This window comes from Zalophus californianus, chromosome 14 (assembly GCF_009762305.2).
Source record: "Zalophus californianus isolate mZalCal1 chromosome 14, mZalCal1.pri.v2, whole genome shotgun sequence".
NCBI lineage: Eukaryota > Metazoa > Chordata > Mammalia > Carnivora > Otariidae > Zalophus > Zalophus californianus.
Window position 1 is genome coordinate 78,516,779 of NC_045608.1, and position 15,064 is coordinate 78,531,842.

General features: G+C 37.5%; 1 pseudogene; it reads left to right on the forward strand.

Moving 5' to 3' along the window:
• Positions 1–15,064, forward strand: part of LOC113912390 — a 29,071-nt pseudogene that overhangs the window by 8,947 nt on the left and 5,060 nt on the right.

A 15,064-nucleotide genomic window follows, 5' to 3' on the forward strand; every position in this document is an offset into this window, starting at 1 on the left:
TAATTTTCATTGCTTGATTATGGCCTTTGAAATATGCACAGAGTAATGTTACTTAAAAAAACTTTATCTTTGGAGAGAATATGTTTCTTTGCTCTATAAATGATGACAGAAAACTCAATTTCTAAATCTTACTCCATTGTTTAGAATCCCACTGTTATGAGACTTAATCATTCTCTATTGAGGAAAATAAAGAAGAAGAGTAGAAAGAACACATGGGAGATGCAGAGAGAAAGGATTTCAGAGAGTCTCCTTGACCTTCAGTTTCTTCCTTTTTGATGAATGGAGATCTCTTAATACGCTCTGAGACAGTGGGATCATGCGAGGTAGAACTAAGGAGAACCTGATTCCAGTCCTAATTCTACCCTCTGCAGTGCTGGGAAGTTTAGTGAGTCTGTTGCCTGAAAATAATAATGCCTACTCCATGGCACGGAGATAGAATCAGAAAGGTAATGTGTGTAGATGTTGAAGCTGGCATACCATGTGCTGGCAGAAATGAGCCGGTTGAAGTACCAGTGCATACGGCTTGCTTCTTAACTTTGTTTCTCTTAGGACTAGAGTCTTAATTCTCAGAGGCAATGCGTTTCCTTACTGGGTCTCTGTGTGGGGCCCCTGGGCAAGAGCTTATGCGTAACTACTTTATTAGGCCACGCCATCCTGAAGAACAGGGTTGAGGAAAGATGAAGGGAGTCAGGACAGGACAGAAGAGCAACATGAGGGAGATGGTAGACCTGTCTATACCATTAGTACAAGCAGAAGCGAATGCTTCATCATCTGGGATGCAGTGCCCTCTTGTAAATGACTGCTTCAAAGGGCAGTCCATCTGTAGGGAACAAGGGGAAAGAACTGATTTTCAACCAGCTCTCTTATGGCCAAAGGACTGCACTATGGGATGTTAACTCCCCCATTAACATTGGGAGTTAACATTGGGCATTCTTGGGACTCCCAGAAGATTCCATGACTTGTCATGGCTGGAGGCAAAAGGCGACCCCCAGGCTGTAGGTCAGTGCCTGCCTTGTAGGTGGCAAGGGATTCTCTGTTGGCTTGTGAGTGTGTCTGAGTGAAAGTGGTCACAGCAGTGGCTGGGCCTCCATCACATCCAGAGGCTTTAGAGACAGGGGAAGCTGAGAGCATCTCAAGTGGCACATAAATGGTGTCCGATACTGGGGTATCTCTATCTAAGAACACTTACAGGGGTCCTTAAAAGGTGTTTGAGGACAAATAAAAGAATTTCTTGAAAATAACCGAACCAACTCTGATTTCAGAATGCACAGTAAGTACTTCATTGCTTATTGTATATGGCATGTATAGACAAAAGCTGATAGCCTTCTTTTTAATCTTAGCTGCTTCTTTTTGTGGAAGGGACTCTAATCTCACGGTGTGACTCAGAAGAGAGTGAGTCCCCATTGCTATGCTCTCTGAATTCTTGTTCATGAATCCCATACTGTTCTTGCCTTATACCATCTACTTGCTTCGAGCTATTACTGAAAACATAATAGTTTTTAGCCTTTTTTTGGTGTGCTTGTCCAAAGTACTATCTTTAGGTAGAAAATCTTTATCAATCAATTTTGAGAAGAGGCTTTTTCTACCTATTTCATGTTCTGCACAATATTGTTTGTAGCTCTGGATCTCTTTCTGACTTGCGATATATGTATATATATATATATATATATATATATATATATATATGTATATATATATATATATATATATGGGCATTTTCTGGCCATAAACGGTATTGTGTATGTGCTGAGGGGTAGGGTTTACTTTCCAAAATTACTTTTGGTGGGAAAGAAATTCCCAGTTACTGCACAAAACAATGGAGTCCATGATACTTTCCTTGTAGAACTTTGTAGAACTAATATACTCTTAATCTGGAAGGGACGATTTAGAGCATATAAGTTTTAACTATTCCTTCTACAGTCTTCTATAGAATACCAAAAAATGTGCATAACCTTATCCAGCACATGATTTTATTTATCCTTTTCCATTTTATATGATTCACAGTAGAAATCTATGTATATAATATAGGTTTACCTATGAAATAGCTCCAGTATTTACTGTCATGGAAACAGTTCTTCTTAAGAAAATGTATGAAATTATTGGCTGGCAAGAAACAGAAGCAGAAGGAATATTTGCACCTGGTAAGAAAAAGCAAGAAATCATTTCTCTAAACTAAATAAAATACATATTAGGAGACACTCAAAATATATTTCAGCAAATGCTATTATTTTTAAGAGATAAATGTTCATGAGCCATTGTGTTAGTTATAATTATAAACAAAATTTCCATAAATCTAAAAGTTATGAATTTTGGTGTTCGACATTTCTCGCAACACTTTCAAGGAAAGACAGTTTTAAAATAATGCTGGTGCAGGACGCCTGGGTGGCTCAGTCGGTTAAGCATCTGCCTTTGGCTCAGGTCATGATCCCAAGGATCTGGGATCGAGTCCCCACATAGGACTCCTTGCTCAGTGGGGGGCCTGCTTCTCCCTCGACCTGCCACTCCCCCTGCTTGTGCTCTCTCTCTAATAAATAAATAAAATCTTTAAATAAAAAAATAAAATAATGTTGGTGATTTGGCACCATGTTAGTTTCAGAAAGCTCTCAGATTGTCATGATTTCAATAAACATTTCTGATTGTTGAAATTAGGTTAATGTTACTATTTCTTTTGCATAGGTGGAAGTATATCCAACCTCTGTGGTATGTTAGTAGCCCGTTATAAGCAATATCCGGAGATAAAAAGACAAGGCATGACTGCACTCCCGTGCATTGTGTTATTTGTTTCCAAACAAGTAAGTGCCAAGTCTAGATTTTTCCAACTTTTAAGAGTCTTCTGGGATAAACTGTAAAGTAATTGGAAGTCAGAATATTAGCTTCACTCTAACAATACATAGATTCAGTAATCTCTGTGTCTGGGTCTGCATACTGATATTAGAAAGAGAAAAAAACAACCTTCCAGTCAATATAGGCTCTAGAGATTAGCAATACAGATAATTCAGGATTAAAATTTAATTTCAAAATATGAGAAACTAACAAAAAATGTGATTATAAATATAAAGCATTGTGCTATCTTTACCAAAAAAAAATATCAAGCCATAAAAATTGTAAAGACTTAATGATTTTCTTTATCATTGAATGTAGAGAAGAATGTGATTGATGTTTTATTTTTCCAGTGAGGATCAAAGGAATCAGTTAAAGAGAAAGGCTTATTTTTATAGACTAGGTCCTCAGCCAAAGGTTTCTGATATTGACAATGTATCCAGTGATGTCTCCTCTTGTTTTAGTGTTCCAATCTTGTATACGGCATCATTGCTTCTTTTTTAAAAAATCGATGCATCCCTTTAATAAATCTGGTCACATTTTTCTTTTCCACCTCAGCAACATTTGTGATATTAAAATGTAATAGTCGTTCCAGTTTGAGAATTCCACCTAAAAGTGCCTCTAAACATAGGGTTTTCTTTGAAGTGTCTCTGTGTTTATAATATGTTTCTATGACCAGACTCAAATTGGCATTATATATAGGCATATTATCAAGTTGGAGCCCACTGCTGCTTAACTAATGTCATTTACTGTAAAACTTACATGATTTAAGGTGCTGGTTTACAAATGTCATTTTCATCATTTGACATATAACTTTTGCACAGAATGAGTGAATATGCTGAATTTCCATAATGTAGATTAAAAAAATCATTTCCTATTTAACTGGTGCATTCTCCATTGAAATGAATCATAGTTAGGGTTTTAAATTTCTGCATTTTTTTCTTTCATATATCTGGTCTTTTCCTGACAACTAAAAATAACCAGGTCCAAGTTTAGATCTTGAGCTGTTAATACCTCCATCTTACTGATATTATTTACACCAGGCAGAATGATACAAGGGAATAGTTATCTAGAAGGCAAGAAATCGAAGTTGATGTCAAAGCCAAAATTCAGAATTGCAGGCATCAGAAGAATCAATGCATTTCTCCAAGCCTTATACCTTAAAAAATATATAGATATAGATGATATAGATATCTGTAATGCAAGAGTTACAACTGTCTGGAACTTGTAAGGATCTTATCACTGGAGAATATTATTACTAGATTTATAAGTGACATGACTTCCTGTGTATATGGAGAACTAGAACATTCAAACCCCCACTGCATGTGAAGAGTTGTGTGATGGTGCCTTCTAAATGAGGTGTCACAACCTCCTACATCTGAACAGATGTCACAATGAGGGCCTGGAAATATGCCTTGAGACCCGTGCGTGTGTATGTAGATGTATGTACACATACACAAACCCATTCAAAGCTATGTGTTTATGCCCCCAAATGCACTAGTGTAAATGATCATGAAAGGCAGAGAAATGAATGCCCTAGATGTTAGATGCCCATAAAAATCATTATTGATGAATGCCCATAAAAATCATTATTATCATTATGCTTCGTAGATTAAAATCCTATTTCCTATTCCAATTTTTAGCAAGAGTACTCTCCCAATTTCAATAAATTTTAACTGCCATTAGTATGATAAGAAGTGCCAAAGTTATCCTATCCTATTCTTAAAATTTCTTTACTAAATATAGTCTTATATGAGAGGGACTGTCTCCGATCTTCCCTATTTTAAATATATTGAATTATATGCATAATAAATACACATAAAAATGTAATAATATTTGTAGATAAAAATTCAACTGCTTTAGCAATCTACAAAGTAAAAACATATTTCCATTTTCCTTAAATACCAGGTTTCAGAAATAAATAATATGACAAATATTACATATATTTTGAGGATCATTTTTATTCATAGCAAACTTACACGTCAATTCTATGTGTATTCTGTAACTTGCTTTCATAGTTTTTTGGTTTTAGAATGTGTTTCAGAAATCTTATCCCATGAATTCATGCAGACCTTATTCTTTTTTAATTACTTCAGAGTTTTCCATTTCATAAATGTAACAGAATTTCATGAATTTTATTTTATTTATCCTTTTCCATTTTATATGATTAATATATTAGCCTGGAAAGAGCTACAAATGTATCAAGTATTTTAAAAGAGCCCAAACCTCTCTTCAACCAACAATTTAGAAAATCAATTTGATGAAATAGTTAAATCTGATTGTATTTATTTATCTATTTATCTATTTATTTTTATTTATTTGAGAGAGAGAGCGCGCACTCTCGAGCGAGCAGGGGAAGGGGCAGAGGGAGAGGAAGAAAATCTCAAACTGACTCTACACTGAGTGCAGAGCCTGATGCGGGGCTCAATCTCAGGACCCTGAGATCATGACCTGAGCCAAAATCAAGAATCGAGCACTTAAACAACTAAGCCACCCAGATGCCCCTTAAACCTGATTTTAAATCAAAAGAAGATTTAGCCCATTACTCTAATAAACATTTTAAAATTAATACATATTAAGGAAATCACAATTTAAGGAAATCACAATTTTTGATGCTATTAATTTAGTACAATGACTTTGGGCAAAACTTTCTTCAGCTTTGGTAAGAGTTAGACAAATTTAAAATTATACAATATGGGAGAGATGCTAATTTTTCTGTGGCATTGCCAAATTTGATGCCAACTTTTTTATCTGTCTCTGGAAATTATACAAAAGGTGTTTGAATTAATTAGAAACCTAAAACTTTACCGTGTCACGAATAGGCAATGAGAATTCACAGGAGGAAATTTTAAAATGCATTGTTCTTATAAGTAGTATAATGATAGCCAAGTTTATAATTATCTAACACAGCAATTAAAGCGTCATCAAAGTTTGAAATAATTTAACATGGGAAAAAGCGGCCGATGCTATTTAAAAAGAAAGAATTAATAGAAGAACACATATCTTTTGTACCTGTCGGCAGCCTGGGGAGGTGGATTGTTGCTGTCCAGAAACCACTCCCATAAACTCAGTGGCATTGAAAGGTGAGACCTGCGTCATTGCTTGTGAAAGCAAAATTACCTGTTTAGGCTTCTGTTCTCTTTCATTAGACTGTGAGCACTGATTGGAGCTGTTTTATCACCTAGGGCCAACTCTGTGACCTGGAATCCACATAAACCCATGGGTGTCCCCCTTCAGTGCTCTGCTATCCTCATCTGGGACAAAGTAAATGATTTCTATTTTTCAGTAGTGCTGTGATGGATGTCTTGGTAAAGACTAGCTTCATTGTGAATGTTTAAAATCAAAATAATTATGGCCTTATAGAATTAGCACAGCGCAGTACAATTTGCCCTCCTAAACTGACCCTTCTCCCTTGATCTTTAAGTAGCCACTGGGTCATTGAGGTGCCACAAAACCAAATGACTGTAAGCACAGGTGGTACCTCCGTGGGTGGATAAGACCTGGGATGACACAGTAGGCAGTGATGAGGTCTATGAAAAACTTGGTCATTCATGCCGCACTTATTAAAAACACCATGAACAAACAAAATGTCTCTTACGGATCAAATTTGGCCCACAGGCCATTTGTTATTTCAAAGTGTAGGGCCAAAAATGTCGCTTATTTTAAGTGTAGATAACTATGAGTAACTGCGATATATTTTTAGCATAGAAAGCACAAATTTATGGGTTGTATGAAATTATTATCTGCTCATTCATTTGTGTATTTTATCTCCATCAATAGTAAACGCAGTGCTACACAAAGAGACGAGCCCATGATCTCCTCCAAGGAAGGATACAATGATGAAGTTCAACTTAGGAATTCTTATCTCCATGTCATTGTCAGAAATGCAAATGCATTTTATGTGGTATCAGTTATAGCTTTATTTTCTTTCTCTCTTACTCACCAGCGATCCAAAGAGTTTGGATATAAAAATAAAGTGTCGGTGCTCTTATTACAATTGCCTTAACTTACTCTTTTTTTAAAAAAAAAATTTTAATTATTTTTAAATAGTGTTTAAGTTCTAGTGTAGTTAACATACAGGGTAATATTAGTTTCCGGTGTACAATATATTGTGCTTATCTCAAGTGCCCTCCTTAATCCCCATCATCTGTTTCCCCCATCCCTCCCACCACCTCCCCGCTGGTGACCATCAGTTTGTTCTCTAGGGTTAAGAGTGTGTTTCTTGGTTTGCCTCTCTCTTTCAGCCATAAAAATAAAATCTTGCCATTTGCCACCATGTGGATGGAATGGAGCTAGACGGTATCTTGCTTAAGCAAAGTAAGTCAGCCAGAGAAAGATAAATACCATGTGATTTCACTTATATATGGAATTTAAGAAACTCACTCTTGAGTACTCAGTGCCCACTTTGTCTCTTCTGAAAGAGTCTTTATTCTCTCTTAGCCTAGGCCATTCTCAGCGATGCAGGCTGGAACTTTTAGCTCTGCTTCAGACTGTGAAGTTGGCCACATGGCGGCCATATTCCTTCAATATGCCTTCAATAAAAGGGCAGCTGCCTTGTGTTTGAAGCCTGCAGGTTAATAGGCTACTCCTTCCTGTCCTCTCCTGTGTGTGCAATATTTGGAAGTTATAGTTTGACTACATTTGTTTTCTTTAAGAAGCTTCTGAGTTTGCTCCCTCTTCCTGTTGCTAACAGGTCTGTCTTCAACGCTCAGATTTCTGATAGCTTTATGTTTAAGACTCAAAAACAAATGTTTTGCAGTCTTCCCTGATTTCTTCATCCATAGTGAGTACATTGAAATAGTACGTTTTATTCTGTTATCACATATCATGTGTTCCTCAAAGAAGTTAAGTTTCTGTTTTCTTGTTTTATACTTCTTTTTTATCTTTTCTTAAAGACAGATAGATGATCAATGGAGGGAGAATAGAACCCCCAAACTACTAAAGCTTTCACTATTTTTAGGGTCATCTCTGGAAAATAAGCCTATTGTGGTGTAGCCTTAAATTAAGAGGAACATTTGATCCTTATCTATTAAACCATCTGAGTGCCTAAGGTTGCACATTACACCATTTTAACTCATGCCTTAATGAGCAGTTTAAACCAAGTATATTCAAGGGGCGCCTGGGTGGCTCAGTCGTTAAGCGTCTGCCTTCGGCTCAGGTCATGATCCCAGGGTCCTGGGATCGAGCCCCACATCGGGCTCCCTGCTCAGCGGGAAGCCTGCTTCTCGCTCGCCCACTCCCCCTGCTTGTGTTCCCTCTCTCGCTGTGTCTCTCTGTCAAATAAATAAATAAAATCTTTAAAAAAAAAAAATAATAAAATAAATAAACCAAGTATATTCAGTATTTGATGAATATATTTTCTGATGCTGAAAAGGCACATATAGGCACTATACGTATATATATTTTGCTGTAACTGTAGATAAAATACAATTAAAACTATTTTAAATGTCTTTTATTTAAATATTTATTTATTTTGGGCGCCTGGGTGGCTCAGTTGGTTAAGCGACTGCCTTCGGCTCAGGTCATGATCCTGGAGTCCCGGGATCGAGTCCCACATCGGGCTCCCTGCCCAGCAGGGAGTCTGCTTCTCCCTCTGACCCTCTTCCCTCTCGTGGTCTCTATCTCTCATTCTCTCTCAAATAAATAAATAAAATCTTTAAAAAAATATTTATTTTAAAGATTTTATTTATTTATTTATTTATTTGAGAGAGAGAATGAGAGAGAGAGAGCACATGAGAGGGGGGAGGGTCAGAGGGAGAAGCAGACCCCCCGCTGAGCAGGGAGCCCGATGTGGGACTCGATCCCGGGACTCCAGGATCATGACCTGAGCCGAAGGCAGTCGCCCAACCACCTGAGCCACCCAGGCGCCCTTTTATTTAATTTTTTAAGGGAAAGGAAGTGCCGTGTGTTTTTGTTTTTGTTTTTTTAAAGATTTTATTTATTTATTTGACAGAGAGACACACAGCGAGAGAGGGAACACAAGCAGGGGGAGTGGGAGAGGGAGAAGCAGGCTTCCCGCAGAGCAGGGAGCCCGATGCGGGGCTCGATCCCAGGACCCTGAGATCATGACCTGAGCCAAAGGCAGATGCTTAATGACTGAGCCACCCAGGCGCCCTGTGCTGTGTGTTTTTGAAATGAAGTGCTAATCATGTCAATCTCTTTCAACCAGAAGGACTTTTTCATAGTGCAAAATTGAAACCCATTCAGTGGCTTCTCATTGCTTTTAGGATGGGGATTAAAATCCCTGACATGGCCTACAAAGCCTGGGAGGTACAGCCCATACCCTTCTCGGCTGTCCCATTCATCTTGTGCTTCCTTTTGGTTTCTGCCCTTGATATCCCTTGACCTGCCCTTACTTCCCAGGAGTCATGCAGCTTGTCCCCTACGACCTTCACAGGAGTTTCTGCTTCTGCCTATCAGGGTCTGGCTCCATTTTGTCTCCCACACCTTCCCCCCAGCATCTTTCTAGTTTAGCTCCCACTGAACTCGAAAATGACTTTTACCCAGAAGTCTTCCTAGACTTTCAGACTAAGGGAAAAATCCTTGATCCTTAGAGCAGAATATTCCAACACTGTGAAACTCCTTCATAGCATTTAACCTGGGTACAATTTCACATCCACATGTGTCATATTTGGTTTAGTGTCCAACCCACCCAACCTCCTGAAGCCCAGGTTGTAAGGTCAGTGGGGCAGAGCATTTCCACCCTTGCTCGCCACAAATCCATGGCCCCTGCACAGTGCGCAACAGATTGTGGGTAAATATGACTAACGTAGCTTACTCATCCCATCAGGAGAGTGAATAAAACTTACACTGATTATGCTGTTTTAAAGTATTTTAAATAGTCTCCAGCTCTTGTCTAACATAACATTAAAAGGGAGTTTGAAGTAAACTAAAGAAAATATTTACATGTGTAAAGAGGAGTCCTAACATATAGATACATAAGGCACTCTTTTCAAGGTATCATTTCTATTCCTTTTCCCCTAAATACTTCAATTCTTACCACCACATCGTGCTCCTTTGCCTAGATCCACAGCCTATCCTAAACAAAGGAGTGTGAGATTTTTCCTTTGAAGTTGGGTTTCCACAAACTCCAAGACAAACTGCCCTTCTGTCAGATCCCAGATTGATCACTGTTTGGTTATGTGACCTTGAAGATTGCTCAATATGTTAAAGTATCCATTTCCTCAGTCTACAAAAATGATATAACAATAGTACCTCTGCTATGAGTTTTCTGTGAGGCTCAAATGATATACTATTTGTGAAGCGGCCAGTGTGATAATAAACACATAATATTGTTATTTGCTTCTTGTACAAAAGTTATGCTTAACGTATATTTAAACGGTACCCCGTCTGTGCACGCGGATTTAGCCTTGGTTGTGCACACCCTTTGAGAAAAGTCTCTCTTTAACTGGGTGATGGGAAACATTTCTTTTCTCTAGTGGTTTCTTCTTAACCCTCCAAAGCAGATATTTCTCCATTCTTTCAACATCTTTTATGTGAGAAGCACAAAATTAAATGAATGGGTTACTTTATTCTCTACCTACTGTGACTCTCAGAGCACTTTGCTAACTGGCACCCGAACGGCTGATTCATGGGATAGTTTAGTTCAAGTGAACGAGGCCCTCAGTTCTCATTAACTTCAATATATAGTAGCAAGTGATTTCAAAGAGCAGCAAAACTTCAAGGACTTTGAGAAAAGTTAAAGAAAAATATAGAAATCATGTTAATCCAATTATACCATCTGTTGTTCCAGATAAACCCAAAGAACAACTGGATATATTAAAATCCTAGAAAAGTAACATATTTTTATATAAGATAAAATTCTCTTTAAAAGTGCATGCACTGAATAACATACAGAATTGTTGAATCACTCGATTATACACCCGAAAGTAATATAACACTGTATGTTAACTATACCAGAATTAAAACGCAAAACTTTATACAATTTTTAAAAAATAAAATAAATGAAGGTAACCAAAAAAAAGTAAATGCTAAGTTAACTGAAATAAATAATGGTGGTTTCTTATTGAAATGTATATAATCTGCACGTAGATATATTATTCCTTCTTTAGGGTCTTCTGGAAGCATGCAACCAGATGCGAGCTGGATATCTTTTCCAGCCAGATAAACTCTACAATGTAGACTTTGACACTGGGGATAAAACTATTCAGTGTGGCTGACATGTTGATATCTTTAAGCTACAGTTAATGTGGAAAACAAAGGTAGGAATTTGTCATTCCTTTTAGTAGGTCCTCCTCATTTGGATAAAGAGTATAGATTATTCCATTTTTTTAGAGTTCTATTTGGGTGTCTTTTCCAAAGTTTTAGTCTCATCATTTTCCTAAACTTTGCTCAAGAAAACCTCTATATTTCTAATTACAGATGACAAGCTTGGCTTCTCAGGTCTAAACCCCAACGGAGATGGAAAAAAATTTGGCATGTCCCACTGTTACTATATACTCTACCAAACTGTAGGAATAAAAATCTGATAAGAATATAAACTTGTCGGGCGCCTGGGTGGCTCAGTTGGTTAAGCGACTGCCTTCGGCTCAGGTCATGATCCTGGAGTCCCGGGATCGAGTCCCACATCGGGCTCCTTGCTCAGCAGGGAGTCTGCTTCTCCCTCTGACCCTCTTCCCTCTCGTGCTCTCTATCTCTCATTCTCTCTCTCTCAAATAAATAAATAAAATCTTTAAAAAAAAGAATATAAACTTGTCTGCAACTTTTAAAAAAAAAAACTGTTTTTTTCCCTCCTACTCATTTGAATTGTTGATAGTCAACTAGACTCAAAGTCAATATAGATTCTCAAATGTGAACCCTTATTTATTCATGGATGTGCAATCTACCTTGGAGTCAAGATCAGCAGATGGTCTCTCCAAAGATTATGACAACAGCAGGACATGTTCTGTACCCTTTGCCTGCCCCTTATTTATATGTTTTAACTTAAATAATTAGCATGCTTTTAGAAGCTGTTTCTATCACTCCATCCCCAGTCCTCTATAGAAAGATGGACATTGGGTTCTGTGCAGATGAAAGCTTTGACATGAACTAACACCATCTATAATGTATTACTGACACTGCTATTTAATTTGACGTCTTTTTTGTTGTTGTTGTTAGAAATCTATTACCACAAAACCAGAGATACCACTTTTCATAGAAGTCACCCAGCAACAGCCTGATGAATAGGCAACATTCTGATACAAGAATATCAGTTACTCAGGAAGACAATCAGCTATTAGTTCATCTTGGAGTTTCACTGATAACTTTCACTATTCAAAGATATGCATTGTCTAAGTTCTTTTCCTGAAGATTTTTAAATATCCAGTTTGGAAATTTTGTTTAAACTTGCTTTAAAAAATATTCTAAGTTCAAATTTTTGCAAACACAAAGCTCAAAATTTTGTGTAGATCTCTCAGACACTGATAATCCAAATATCCCTCAGTCTGATTCTGTACAGATTTTATTTATGTAAATATTCTCATGGACCTCCTGAATTCTGTAAGAGGTTGCTGGTTCTGCTAAAGCTTAGCTGTCAGTCACTGCATATACCTTGACTTTCCTTAAATGAGTATATACACCTAGATATTGTCAACAGGTTTGTCCTTGAACTCATAAATGCTCAATATATATCAAAACATTTATAAAAGAAATTATATATATAAGGGATTATGAAAAGCATCATAGAGTTCATCTATTATTTTATACAATAGAGGAGTGGCATTTAACCTTTTTTAATGCAATCCACAGTAAGAAATAAATTTTATGTTGTGGCCCAATAATACATATACACACACAATTAAAACAAAAGTTTCAGGAAAACACCTTATAATATGAAATTCTCTAATATTTTCTATTCTACTCTTTCTCTTTGAAAGAAAAGCTGGTATGACCCACTTAACTGGTTCTATTACCCACCAATGGCCTATAACCTGCAGTTTAAAAGGTACAGATAAGCACCTTTGGCCTGGAGTAAGCTAGACTGTCAAAGAACTGTGTACTTGGGCCACCTTGTTTGGCCTTCTATAAAACAGATGTGACCAATGAATATTTAGTATCTATATTTATTTACTTCATCTTTCTTATAAACATAAGGTTTCTGAATCAGAGGAAGATCACCTATTTACTTAGAGAATATCTCAGTGTCAGTTTCCCATACCCCGGTTCCCCCTCAGGGCAACACGGTGAGGCCATGTCACATCACCCTATGTGTGCAAAGGAGATTTCTACCACAGGACAGGGAGCCTGCATTTCCGAAACTGGAATCTTGTACTTGAGCGGGCACACCCAATCTGAGGGAGAGGGAGGGAAGGAGAGAGCTCATGTTTACTCCTGAATGCTAAAGTATCTTCTTTTGAAAGGCATTTGACTCCTGGGGAGATAAGAAAAATTTAATACCCTTTCAGTGGGTGCAGATGATTACATAAAAACTCAGTATACACCAGAATACAAATGCTTTTCCCATTAAAAAAAAAAAACATGACTCACACTGGAGATCAAGTTCAGGAAATGTGCATGGCAGGTTCGAAAGGGAGGAGTTGACTTGCAAGTTTGAAAAATTTTGTCCTCCTTTGCTCTAATTACAGAATGCATACGTCACTGATGGTAGAAAGAGGAGCCACTGTTAGTGAAATTCGTATTTCTTGTAAGTAAAATCAATTACATAAAATACTGTGATAGGTTATAAAAATAAGGAGAAAATCATATACTAATATAAGATGCTACAAACATTGACTATACATGCAAAAGCAAATATAACACAAAAGCTTCCTTTTACATGGATTTTTCTACATGGGTTGGACCACTTTTGGATTCTTAAAATGAATCTGTTTTGGCCATGAGAAGGCTATGGGGAGTTTAATTGTCCAAAAGCCCCATCTGCTTCTCTTAAATTCATAAGTACATTTGCCCCGGGGCTGTTTCCCAAAGTTTTCTCCCAGCCAGTGACTGAGTCTAGGATTCTAAGGCATTCCCCTTCCCGAGAGGCGTAAGGCTCTTCTGACAACTGACTTGGTGTGAGGGCCCTCCCCACTGGCCTTTCTGTATTTTCCTCAGACTTCATGGTAGTCTAGGGAGCTCAGGCCATTTAGCCCCCCTTTCCCCTTCACTTAGGGTCTGACTTCTCGCAATCTGAACAACTCCTCCTACTCTCTTCCAACAAGTTACTTCCACCACTAAAATCCTGGCACCTTTAATCTCATCATGACGTCTGCTTTTTGGAGAACATGGGCTAATGGGGGCCAACAAAGCTTCAACTGCAAGTGCCATTGTCTTTAATATTCAACCTTTGTAGATTTTTTTTCACAGAGCTTAAAGATGCATTTGCAATATGGACACATACCTTGATGTTTTTAAATGCCAATTCAATATGCATGAATGCCACCAAAAGTTCTATATGGAAAATTCCTGGAGAGTAGTAAACTCTATGGTAATCACTTCAATGATCCTTGGCCTCATTTCTTCAGAATTGAAAGTAGGAACATTCTTCATCGATCAATTTCTATTAACTTTTCTGCTTCCCTTTTTAACAGTTTATAGCTTCCCCCGAACCAGATTGCCCTCAAAGAAAAATTTCTGGCATAATATCAGATGATAACGTGGTTATCACAATCAATCAGTCCATTGATATTGAATCATTCCTATTCTTAAGCGTTTCAAATATTAACAATGCCTTTTCCAAATGAATGTTTGTTCAAAATTGTGAGGGTTGTTGGTTCTAACCACATATTCATGTAATTAAATTTTTTACACATATTATATATGTGTACATATAAAATATACATATTATAAATACTACACAAAATGTACATACATACTTCCTGTGGAGAAAGATATTGAATTCACTGAAAAGGATAAGGAGTGAAGGAAACGAATTCTGTTGGAAACAAGTTCTGGTTTGAGCATAAAGTGTGGTCTCTTAGGGCTCTTAACATCCCCGCTTGCTCAGTTGGGTTCACCTGTACTTGCACGGAGAGTCACGGAGCTCCCACATACGACCGGGCCAGTGGAATTCTGTGTTCATTGAACATTGCAAATGCTGTGTGTGGATGGGGTGGCAAGACATGGAAGTTACCTGTATCTCCTTAGCTCACATGCATGATCCACTGTCTCATTAGGCACACTTTACTCACTTTACCTACAAACACAAGCCCAAGGCAAAATTTTAAAGAATTTCAGGACAGCAATGGCAGAGAATTAAATTAAACACAAAACCCTTCTGAGTATAGGGCCTGCGTGACCGTGCAGG